Source organism: Mycteria americana, chromosome 21 (assembly GCF_035582795.1).
Source record: "Mycteria americana isolate JAX WOST 10 ecotype Jacksonville Zoo and Gardens chromosome 21, USCA_MyAme_1.0, whole genome shotgun sequence".
Taxonomy (NCBI): Eukaryota; Metazoa; Chordata; class Aves; order Ciconiiformes; family Ciconiidae; genus Mycteria; species Mycteria americana.
In genome coordinates, this window is record NC_134385.1 from 5,870,051 (window position 1) to 5,882,967 (window position 12,917).

Genomic DNA, 12,917 nt, shown 5'->3' on the forward strand with positions numbered 1-12,917 from the left:
TGACAGAGCTTCAGGGAATGGTGTGCAGCATTCTCAGAAGCACCCCAGGGATATACTCTGCTGCAGAAATGCAATTCTCTGTCCTTAGCCCACCTGGTGATTAAGCCACTTCCTAAATCAGGACAGCCTTGAATGGCTCCTGTGCACGTCCGGCGTTTACTGCTCTGCGAGAAGAGGTGTGCATCTTGATTTTGCAGGGCTAGGTTGTCAGGGTACTTCTGTGCAGCAAGATGCAGACAGACACCTTGAAGGAACTTCAAAGGCGCCTGAGCAATCCAGGTGCCCAATGTCGAGAGAAATCAAAACCCAGCACTTGGCCTCATTTGAAAATCCCAGGACTTAAGGCTGAGCAATTTTTGTAAGACGCTTCATAAACAGGCAGAACATGGAGGGGGAAGACCGTAAACAATTTTCTTAGAGCTCCTCCCTTTGCTGCCTTAGTGCAGGTGCCCCATCCGTCATGTCTCTACAAGTTCCTTGTCCTTCCCATCTGCCTTTTCACAGGGAGTCCTAACACAAATGGCAAGGAGATCTTTTGATCCCATTGCTCCCCTAATCCAATAGAGCTACCTAAATAACTCCTCTGTGCTACCACTAACACCATCAGCCCTCCTGCAGTGTGAAAATGCTGACAGATCGCCAGCCACAGCCAGTGAAATGTTTCATTAATTATCATAATTGATATCAATAGCAGATGTCAGACTTAATGAACGAGGAAAGTCATTGCCAATAAGAGATGAAGGGGGTAGTCCTCCAGCCCCTGAGTATTGACTTCTCGGGGACGTTTTTCTGTGGATGTGAATGTCTGCCCAACCTATGATCACTAGGTGAAGGTAGATGTCTTGGAGAGATGTGGCCGGGGGAAATGACAGTAATTCCCATCCTCCAGGAGTCGAGAAAAGAACTGCTTGGTGGAAGACATTTTAACATCTGGGGGGTTTAATTGTTCAATCTTTCATCCCTGGGGGAATTGGTACTGCTTTCAGGAGTGAGCAAGCAGCACCATTATCAGGCCTCCGCACCACAGAGAACACACAGAAAAACATTAGACAGCAGCGCTAGCATCCAGCGTGGGGATGGGAGGAGGAAGCAGCTCAGCCGTCAGCACGGTCAGGACCATCACCATCACCAGCCACATCCTTCGCCGCACAAGGACCCCCTCCGTCGGAGGCAGGAAGGGGGAGGGATGCAGGGGCTGTCAGCAGTGGTGAGGATTGCGTCGACGATGTTTTCCGCATGATTGTGAAACGCTCTGCAGTAACAAATTAGCAGCTGAGCTCCCCTGCTTAACAACAAAACAGATCTACTCACACTCACTGCCAAGGCGATGTCTGCTCCTAAATGGGGAGAAAAACATTTGATAGAAAGTTTTCAGCCACTTGTGCTATACACAGCAGAGGGAAACATAAGTGCCTCAGCAGACTCCTTTTTAACTTTTCTGAGAAAAAAAGTACTGTGATAAAAATAGCACTAGAAATGTTCTGGGCAAGTTTTGCATGATGCTGTATCTTCCTTTGGGCCAAATTATTTGATAACAAATACTCCCTTGCTTTGTTCAGTTATTCTGTTTTTACTCATGGTATAAAAGTCTCTCTTGAACATCCCTCAAGGTTCTCACTTCTGCAGAAAGCATACACAATAATCCTTGAATGAGAAGGAGAGGTATGCACTGAAAACGTCATTAACAAAATTAATCCTCATCTAAAATCTTATCAGAGCTAGAACAACCAGGGCACTCGATCTTATGTCTCGGGCAGCTCTAAAGTCTTTCATTACTGGGCTCACTGGACCAGAGAGGCTACAAGCCTGTACATCTGAATATAGATGGTGTACAATTTACGGGTCCGTGGCCTTCTCACTTAACCCAAGTTACTGGCCCATGATAGGGTTTGCCAACCTTGCTTTTCAGGCAGGAACAAACATTTTATATGCTGTCAATTTAGCAAATTTATTCCCCTGATTCCCCCCTCCCCCCTTTCATTGGCTGTGTTCATTAATCATCCCCTACTGTCTCCCTGGCAAAATGTGTTAATTTTTATAGGGCTTGCTCAGTACGTCTTAAACGGCAGCGTGTTCCCCAGGCAGTGGAGCATGCCTACCTTGCTGAACTGCTGAGCCAATGGAGGTTTTGTCCGAGGACAGGTTCCTTCATGGGGTTAGGGACCACTGTTGCTTCTGTAGGCTTGAACAAGTACAGAAGACCTTCACTGACTGGAGGCACCACACGGATAGTAGCACTTTGGGTCTTTCTTAGCTCAGATCTTTCCATTTTGGTAGAGTTTGCAGGTCTCTGGCAGTGAAAGTGTTGTAGATCAACAAAATAAGGTGGCTTGTGGATTTGGCTGGTGTCAATGGAGTTCTCCACACTGGCCAGGTGACTTTGGGCAGTCTGCTCCCATGACTTTATATCAAAAAGCTATTTTATGAGGATAACATCCCCTCAGGATATGTGTACGCTGATCCCACAGGAATAACAGTTGTGCTTAGAACAGGGGAAAAATGCTGCATGTGTGGGACTTTTTGCCCAGAAGGTCACCAGGCCTGGAGCAGTGATGGTGGTGCAGGTAACTAGACACTGCTGTGCTTGGACAGCGTACAGCTACCTTCTGTAGACATCCTAGCAAAGCAAAGCTGTGACATCCAAAATGTTAGAGAAGAGCCTATAGCTTTGCGGTTAAATTGAGTAAGCCTTACATTAATGTCATCCAAATGGAGGAAACAAAAGACGGGTCAGAAAAAGGGAACATCCATCATGCTGTGTTATGGCAGGGTTTAGAGACACAGAGGAGAAGAAGACAACAGAAGACCTACCAAGAGAATTCATGGTTTCTGAGACAGCCAGTGCAGTAGCCCCAAAGCAACATTTCTCTTTCCTGCAGCTATTTTGAAATGCAAAGAGTAGGAAAAAGATATTTTCTTGAATGAGGACTACTGCCATCACTTGGAGAGCAGTATCAACTGCTGTAATGCAAGCCCATGTCTAAGCTGGCCAGCTAGGCTCTCTAGGGAAATCCAGACATGCCAAGGGCAGTTCAGCCACAATATCTTAAGCACCTTTGTTAGGAAAGGATCAGTCACCCCCTGGAGAAACTCATCTCTTGCTCCACTGACTACAGAGGGAACACAGACAGCCTGATCCTAGCATTGCATGAACAGAAAGGTTTGGTGGGATTACCTGGGACCGAAGCATTTCTTTGATCAAGCTGGTGGGATGCACTGACAGGCCTTTACTTAGAAATGATCGAGTAGCTGGATTATGAGTCAGTGGAAGACTGGAGCCAAACTGGCAAAGCAATTGCAAGTCTCTCTGTGTGTGTGAGCGAGAGCGCATGCAAGACAATAACTCTCCTTCCCTTGGTGACTTGGATTGATGGGCCTCTGCTATTCCCATCTTTGAAGAATCCACTTCACTCCTTTGTGCCCAGCCATCCCATCATCTGCGTGTCTGGCACCAGTCCTTGTAGGTGTAAATAAGAATAATTTCTCAGGCTGCCAGCCTTTCTGCCTGGAAAACATGAGGTTCCTTTCAGCCCTTGACATTCAGCTGGATCCCTCCTCCCTTCTCTTGCAGCCCTTTGGTACTTACTCCTTTGCTGACCTTTTCCTTGGCACATTTGCATGTAACAGCAGGTCGCTGACCTGGAGAATAGATGCAGGATAGATGCATCCCGCTCTTCAAATGCCTGGCTAACAGCAGAAAAGTCAGCCCCTTTGTTAACATTTGAGTATGGTCTTTCCACCATGGGTCAGCCGGATGCTCCATCTCTCTTTTCACTACAAAGCCCCGTGTGCTTTTTCTGTCTGGTGAAGTGTGTGGGTTTGCAACTTAACACCGGGAAACGTATTCATACGCATTTCTCCTGTATGTTCCCTTCAAAGCTGTCTGCCCTGTTAGTATTATATCCACACCAAAGAATGTTTTTTTTTTCCCTTGGCATCCTCTCAAATGAATTGTGGGTTTGCTGGGTGAGAAAGCGTTGTGTGCTGAATACAGGCCACCTCCCTAAACCCAGTGAATGCCTCCGCTCCAACGCCAAACGCTGCCAGTGCTAAGATGCCTCTGCTGCTGCTCATCCAACATTCAACTCCTTGCTTTCTTGTTCCACCTCCAGCTGGGGAAGACAGAAGAGCTGGTCTGACAGGTAGAGACTGCAGGATGGACCATGGTTGTCCTGTTTCTCCCAGACTAGGACATGGGAGAACTGCTACAATCTCTTTGCACCTTCTGCTAGTCACTTTTTTCTATTTAGATTTTGTTGCTTTTGTTTCTTTAGCTTTACCTCTGTTGCTTTGCCAAAACACCTGGGAGCTACTGGGAATGTTAAAACAGAAATACTCTTTGTGTCTCCCTCCCCAGGCATTTTTCACAAATGAGATGACCCCAACCAGCTTTACAAACAGAGCCTAATGGTTTTTCTTTTCTACCTCTCACCAGCCACGGGCTGAGTTGGGCTATGACAAGAAGCACCGTCTGTGGGACATTTGCTGCTCCTTTCCTGGAGGTGGGTACAAAGAGGGAGGAAGGGTGATGCATTTTGGCCACAGACGTCCTATTCCAGTGAATTTCAGAGGGCTGTGGAGGATGATGCAGAAGGGACAACCTACTTTACCCAGAGCTACGGGGAACCATCTCTATGCGGCAGGGAGTATGTTCACAGAGGCTGAGAAATAAACTCCCTGAAAAGCTGGTGGTGGCAGGGAAGGAAAGGTCAGGCTAGAGAAGGCAAATTAATTGGGCTGGATAGTGATAGGAAACAAACAGAACGATACTTAGCACTTCCACAGCACTGTCCACACCTCCCTGAGGGCCATGCACAGTACATCAGCATTAACATCTCAAAGAAAGGCACTCAACAAGCAGCAACGCAAGCTTCTCAAGCAGGTGTGCCCTATGAGCGCAGTGTCTTAATGTAGGCACTTAACTCCATAATAATATTACTGTTATTATTATACTACTACTGTGCCTGTTACAGCACTGTAGCATTTGATTCCAGTTGCCACTGACATTTTGAAATGTGCTGATACAATGAAACTGCATCTCCCACAGCTCCTTAGGAGAGCTGCTAAGAACTGCATCTCTCCCACAAAGACTGGAGACTTGCCAGTAAGCTTCTCGTGCCCCTGGCTGTAAAGTGGGATGGCCTCTGGTGTGCATGCCTGTTTATTCTGGGCATAGGTGGTTTTCTGAAGAACCGATCAAACAACTCGTTCACGTGGTTTCCAGCCTGCTCCCCTACGTCTCACAAAATCACTGACCCTGACACTGCTGCTCGCTGTGGCTCACTGATTCTGACCTTCAGCCTATGCAGAGGCTTCTAAAGTTTAATCAAGGCATGATGTGCTGATGGTAAACCTGGCCCAAGCCAAAGCCTACAGCATTCGGGCAATGTGTTGAACAGGAAGGATATTTTGCCGCCCACATTCAGGTTCTTGGAGCAGCCAACTCTGGAATGACATTCAGCACTGAAAACTCTTTGCTGCCTTGAGCTGTAATTTCATGCTAAAATGCCTGGCGTGCAAATATCTTGAGAGCCAGGCACCCTGGATTGTCAAGCAGACACAGGCTGCTCTCCTCCCTGGTTCTTCTCTGCAAAGACAAAGCTATCACCAGGAATTTCAGTGATGGGGAAGGAGGGTTTGGGTGGACAGTGTTGATTCACCACTCCAGGAACCCCCCGCGGTTCCACCGGCTCATGATGCAGCGTGAACAGCTGGAGGGCACTGGCCCATCTTTCCTCTCTTGCTTTCTGTGCTCTGACACTTGGGTAGCGCTGGAGAAGATGCTATAACATACAAGTGCTCTTACTAGGCTGCGCTGCCTTCCCTTCTGGAAGAAATAACCTCCTGTGCAAGAAACCATGATCAGTAACAAGGGAGCTTGTCATTTTGAGCCACCAGAAAATACCGGGACTCCAGTGTGCTTGGTGCTGTACATATGCATGGTAAGCACTAACTATCTCTATGAAGAAGCCAGTAAAGTATCTTGCTCAAGGCTATCCAGAACACAATTGCTTTATTCAGGAAAAGGAGCCAAGTTTGACAATATTTTATCTCCTAGACAACATCAGATGATTCTGCAGGTTTGACTTGCCTCAAAGAAGGCTCCCAGGAGACCCCAGGCAACAAACCCTCCTCATCCTTGTGCAGACAATGAGTGTCCAAATACAGGGTTTGTTTGCTTGGTTGTCTTACTATGGTCTTCTTTTTTCTGGCCAGACCTCCACATGGACGTCTCCCTCCTGGTGGCAACGTCACACCAAAGTACAGAGAGCCAAAGTACTGGAAGAACAGGGCTGTGGCTCAGCATCTCACCTCATGAACAAATATAATGCCCTCCACAACCCAAACCACTGGAAACAGGCAGTGAGGTTGTTTCTTTGACAGCTTACATGAAAAAGAAAACTTTAAACTATGCAGCATGTTATTCTGTGGCTGCCTACCTATCTGTCAGCTTCTTGTGGAATATATCTTTGCTTTTTCTCATATTGTCTTTATCCATCTAACTGCTCGTCTAATGGAACAGCTCTCATGTGCACTGGTCTGCATTTCTCTTTCTTCAGTATTCCTTTAGCCCCCTTTTATCTTCCTTACATACAACTCACATGTTCTCCTTCTTACCTGTCTATCCATGTATCCACCCATTTTTACATTTACCTTTTATTATTCTAGTCTCTCTCTTTCTTGAGACTAATGCAATACTTTTCCATTTCATCTCCAGAAAAAGACCTCCAACAAATTAATCCTCCAACTAACACCCAGCCTAAAACCCAGCCCCCTACAACCTGCTTCTTTGCAGATTTTTATGCCTTTTACTTGATTATTTTATCCATCTCAAACATTACTATTTTCTTCCCTTAAACATCCCAAAGTGCATTTGTGTGGGGGCAAGGGTTGTGTGAATATCATTTGAAAATGAAAGCCACAAGCTATATTGTGGTAATAGTCTATTACATTTCTCCTCATATTTACCTCATTCAGCAATTTTTGACTTGATTTGACAATGAAAGTTAATGCTCTGATATATATATATACACTTCTATATGTATTTTCCTTCTTACTCCTTGATTAGAACTGTGAAAATTTTCAAAGATTTAAATTGAGTAAAGTGACTAACCGGGATCTTTCTGCTGGCTGCAACATTAGCTTTAATTATCTGCTAATAGCTCCAAGCATTTAGCTCAATCTTCCAACACACAGACAAAAATGCCTTCCTAGGAGATTTTTGAGGGATAATGGCCTCCTTACCACCCGGCGTGGGAAGCAGCCGCGTTGGTGGCAGCGGGATGCTCCTGAGTGTGCATCACTCCAAGAACCTCCTCTGCCATGCTCAGAAGATGGTGGAGATCAAGGATTTTTGCCCAGCCTGGTCCCTTCATGATGCTTGGTACCGCTGACCTTTCCTTTCATGTCTCCCAGCTCTGGCATTGACTTCTGCTGGCCCACATTATCTCCTGTACTTGGGTCTCTCCTGCATAAAAGCCAAGACGGGGTGTATCATTCCTCCAGTTACTCCAGACTCGTGTCAGCTCTCAAGGGCCAGCTTGTCATTGCAACTCAGTGTTTGTGTTGGTCTAAAGAGGTTTGACAGAAGAGTTTTAACCAGAAAACACAGTTTTGCCACAATCTAAACATTTCACAGGGACGCATCAATCGCAGTTACATTTCTGACGCACAAAATTTTGAAACCATTTGTTTCCATTTTCTCATTTTGTTTCAAAGATGTCAAAGTACTTTGATAAGACAAGAATGGCCCTTTACAACTTTCTGGTTTTGTTTTAGTTTCCTTTTAAACTTTTATTCACTAGGATCCCTTTATTGTTGGAAACACGTAGAATTTCACATGTGAAGCCTTCTGTTACAGGCTCAACGAGAAGGGGTCTGATTTCATCAAAACAAAATGACTCAACAGGATTGGAGTGAGCAGCTTCAACAACTTCAAACGAATAGGGTCAGAATTTTCATTACTTTTGAAATCTTCCAGTTTGAGCTTTCTATTGTCTTTGTAATCATATTTCTATTATTTTTAGGTTATTTTGATGGCCAGAAAAAAAGATTAAGGCAGAAATATCAGAGTTTCCCATGGATCTCAAATCTTAAATCCCAAGTATTTCTACAGAATTCATCCAGTGCTCTTGGGATGAGTTTTATTCACATTTTTAACATAAAAACTGACATCTGCACCACCTAGGTTAAAAATAGGCATTCACAGAGTTTGCTCTAGAAGTTGAGGGTCTAATCACCAAGATCTGGAGCAGATTCACATCTTCTCTGGATCCACTGAACAGCTCTCAGGTGTTTCTTTGTGTTTCTATAGGGGGGGTGGTGTGAAGTTTGGGAAAGAGCCTTATCCCACCCAGAGTTTCACAGGCCTTCCAGGTCAGACTGGGAGTAGTTTTGAAGCCAAGAGCCACCTTTGGCCACATTTTTTTCAATGGTTTGTACCTGAGTTAGGAATTGGAAACAGAGAATGAAGCTTACTATATCTTAAACAGAGATGTAAAAAAAAAATCTCAAAATCAAAAAAAAAATCCTTTTCATGTCCACAAAGAACCGAGCAGTTCAGCAGTAAGGTACAGCTCCACTCTTTGCTCAGATTAGAAGTGGGTAACCTCTGCTTCTGTGTGTTTAACCTGAACTGTACCATGTAGTGTGAACCGTGCATCACAGCACACAAATTAAACAAAGCCTGTTACTCTCTACTGGGCAGTTTACAACACGCGGACATCTGCATTTATGGCAATTTTGAAACCAAAAATGACTAGGTTTGAACCCATATTTAAGCCTCAGATGTTTCAGGCGCTGACCGCTGTGTAAAATTACATTTGAAATTCTTATAGTACTGTGGTTTCTTGTTCACTCTGATAAACAGGGGAGAAGAACTTATTTTCTGACAGCAGTGCTTTGTCCAAGAGTCCTAGTGAGCTAGGAAACATGAGAAACTTAAAACTGCAAGGAAAAAAAAAGGGCAGGAAAGGATCTCAGGAGGTCGGTGGGTCTTTCCTCTGCCTCAAGCCAGAAAATGCTGCCTAAACCACTCCTGGCAGATGTTTGTGTAACCTCCTGAAGCCTTTCAGCAGTGGAAGCTCTGCACCTTCCCTGGGCAATCAACTCCAGCACTTCACAATACCAGCTTCAAAGACAGTCTTTCTGATGTCTAACCTGAATCTTTCCTGCTGCAATTTAAGCCCATTTCTTCTTCACTTGTTCACCAGAAGCATGAAGAATGAATTCTTGCCTTATTCTTTGCCTTTTTCATATTTGAAGGTTGTTATCTTGCCATCTCCTCTTCAGGATAAACAGTTCCTATGTATTCATTTTACCTTTATGCCATGTTTTGAGGGTTGCTGATAGTCCCTATGGCTGTCCTCTCTATGCCCTCCCACTGATCTTAAAGTGCCCTCCCGTTTTCTTAAAGTACAGCATTAAAAACCAGATGAACGTGTGGCCTTATCGGTGGAAGGATCACCCACGTGCCTCGTGGTTGATATTGTTACACTTCCCCATACGTTTGCTTTTCTACTATGCCTGGCATTGCTGAGTCATGGGTGGCTTTACATCAGCTACAAATTCCTCATCCTTTCCTGCATAACATCTGCCAAGCCAGCTGTTCTCCATCCCACAGTTATGGATTACCCTTCCTAGGTGCAGGCTCGGCGCTTGTCCTTATTCAATCACATCCTAGTTTTTTCAGCCTGATCCTCCAATTTGTCATGTTTAACTTGCACACAGACTACGTTCTCTGGCATATTTGGATGTCTTCCCATCATTATATAGCTCACAATCTCCAGAAGCCTAATCTCTATTCTGCTGTCCGTGTCATTAAAGAAAGCATCAGACGACAGCAGATATAGAACAAGTCCCAAGGCAGATGCGACTCACCCACCCTTTTGGTTTTGACATATATGTCTTTATCTGATATGGCAAATGCTAGTGACTGGCACCCCTCTGCTTCTCTGCAAGTACAGCACCTTGGTCAAAACTGCCTGTTTTGGTGGAGCTGTGAGCCTACGTCTTCCATCCCTCCTCATTTCTATGGCTCCTGCTGCTCTCAGGATTCCTGCTGGGCAATGACTTGCTTGTCGCTACTTTATCCTGTCCCTATGGGTCTCAACAAAGGCTGCGAAGCTCCTCAGAAACATGTTCTGAGCAGCCAAGGGACTTAAAAGTTTTGCGCCACCTCTTTATCCAGCCCTGCTTACTAATAGCTGGCCATGAAGCAGTGATTTGTTTCAGGCATCTGGTTTGTGAGATACCAAAATGCTGCTTTTTCTTCCCCTTCCATTTTCCATTTAAATGCTAAATACTATAAAGAGGAAACCTCTCCGAAAACAAAACAAACAAGAAACAGTCTGCAAAGCAGCAAGTTAAAATCCTTCTGAATGTCAGCTGTGTCTGAAGAAGCCACTTCAGGACAGGATTAAGTGCAAAACTGGGCTGTAAAGCCTGAAATCAGGTGAACTATCCAAAAACATAAAAAACTCCTAAGTCCTTTGCAGTCCCAGACACATTAGGTTTCAGAGCTCAAGTTGCAATTCTGGAACAAGTTTCAAGATAAGCTGCATCCCAGTTCCTCATTACATACCAGCCAAGTGACTCAAGTTTTATTAGGTCCAATTTTCAAGCAAGTCTGGACCTCATTGTCTTGACTACTGGGTCTCACATTACTGTCTTTGGGCTCCAGCCTTCATCCAGACCCTGATTATTAAGAAAGCCTCTCTCTCATTCCAAAGGAAACCTGTGCCTTCATTTCTAAGGAGCCCTGGACCTCATTTCTTAAACTAGCTTGAGCCCAGCTTCCTGAGCAAACACTGGATTATAACTATACATAATATTTATCCTCATTTCATCACAGTCCCAGGTACTCTGGAAGGTTTGACTAATATTAGGGGAGATGAATCAATCCTTGGAGGTCTCAGTTCCTCTCCACTCACTACAGAGAGAGGTTGGACTGATAGCTTAAAATTTATCCCTTACTTTTGGACACCTAAATTAGGGCAGATGATTCCCAGCAGAGGAACCCAGAACCATCTGCCAGGCCAGACCCAAACTTCTAACCTGCCCTACTCCTAGTGCCTTGGAGGAAGCCACCACCCAAGTCCTTGGGCTTCTCTATCCCACAGATTCCCTTAAAGTACATTTTCTATATTTTTATTAGTTTTATTTCACGGAGTTCTTATAATCCAGCTATCTCTTCCCCTTCCCCTTGGTGGTAAGGGTAAAGCTAAGGTCAGGCTATTTTGCAAACAGTAAAGATCTTATTAAACTTGTCAAAGAACAGTGGGAGCTTTACCCCGGTGTTCAGCTAAATTTCCCTTGGAAATGTCACTAGCCCATCGAGGTACAGAATCAGAAGGTCTCTGTTTAAATTATGTATGCAACTTCCTGATAATTATGTACCCTAAGGAATATCATATTCAAAAAGATGAAGGCCTGGAGGATTTAGGGAGGGAGGGTGCTGAGAAGGAGTTTGGAAAGATAACAGCTTGATTTACTGAAAAGAAAGCACTCACATCACATGCAATTCAAGGTGGTTTGTTTTTTTTTTTTCTTTTTACAACGAAGTCAGCCTGCTATTATGTTCCCTGCCACACAGAGCATTTAATATAAAACTCGGCCGTAAGTTGTCTACTAGGTGAATTATCGTAGTTACACAGTCATTTGCTAGGAAACCATGTATTGCTATGGAGGAGTGGAGCAGGTTGGGGTGGAAAAGAGATCAAGGTGAGGGGGAGGATTTGGGCAAATACCATTCAGTAAGTCCATTGGAGAAACATTTTTATGTGAAAATCAGCACTGTTCATCCTTCTAGTGGCATCTGGGCATGCTTGCAGCCACAGAACCACCTATTACAGGAGCAAGGGCTGGAGGGAAGTCATGCTGCCGCGTGCCTCTGCTCCGCTGGGGCTCACTGCTAAATACCACTGCTGAACAGCAGCTCCTCATGCCTTGCCTGAACCCTCCGTCAAGGGGTGTGAGGGACACACCATCTCCCAGGACCCATGAAGCCCTCACAGGGAGACGGAGCCACTCAAGACCAAAGCCAGGCAGGATTTGCAGAAAGCTCGAGCATATTTTGGATGGCAAGAATATCTAGCCTTATAACTAAAACCTAAGTGCTAAAAATGTGGTAGTAGTGGAAAAACTGCAAGGCGTAAGATAGATTTGGAGGAGATTAACTCCCTGGGGCTTACTGCACTTTCCCCCTCACAGCCGGGTTTGGGCTGCAGGCAGATTTAGGCACTGGGATTAGACCGAGCCAAAAAAATTAAATTCACTCCGTTGGTTCCCATGGCCAGATCAGGGTGGAAAACAGGGTTTGCTTTTGGCTGTCCGGGTATTCCATCACTTTAGAAAAAGCTGATGCATAATCTAGTTAAGGGTTTGATCAAAATATTTGCATGTTTGGTGCACTCAAAATTCTGAATTATATACTGTTTATGGTGATAAAGAAATGATTTGTTTTGCTTCCTAGTCTTCTAATGACAGATTAGGTAAATGTAAAACAATTTCTGAAAGGAAAGGAAACTTGAAGAAGCAAAACTCTGTGAACACTGAAGCTGGGCTTTCTAAATGCTTCAGAACATTTTAAAGTGGGAGATTCAGTAACATCAGTATGGATTCACCAAACATTTTGGTGTAACTAAATCTGCTTCTTTTGCAGGAAAAAACCCAAACAAACCAGTGTTAAAGAACTCCCTGATGTCTAGTCTGGCATCTGGTCTGGCTTATTTCCATTGTGAGGTGTTTCCAAAAACAACCACCTCATTGAGAACTCTAATAACCAGAACAAAGAATCCTGTCCTCAAACTAATTGTCTGCAAGGACACCCTGAGAACACCAGCATCGCTGGTGAACGATCGCCAGCGTGCATCAAAGGCAGAAAATAACATGGGCCCACCAAGGACAGTGGAACCGAT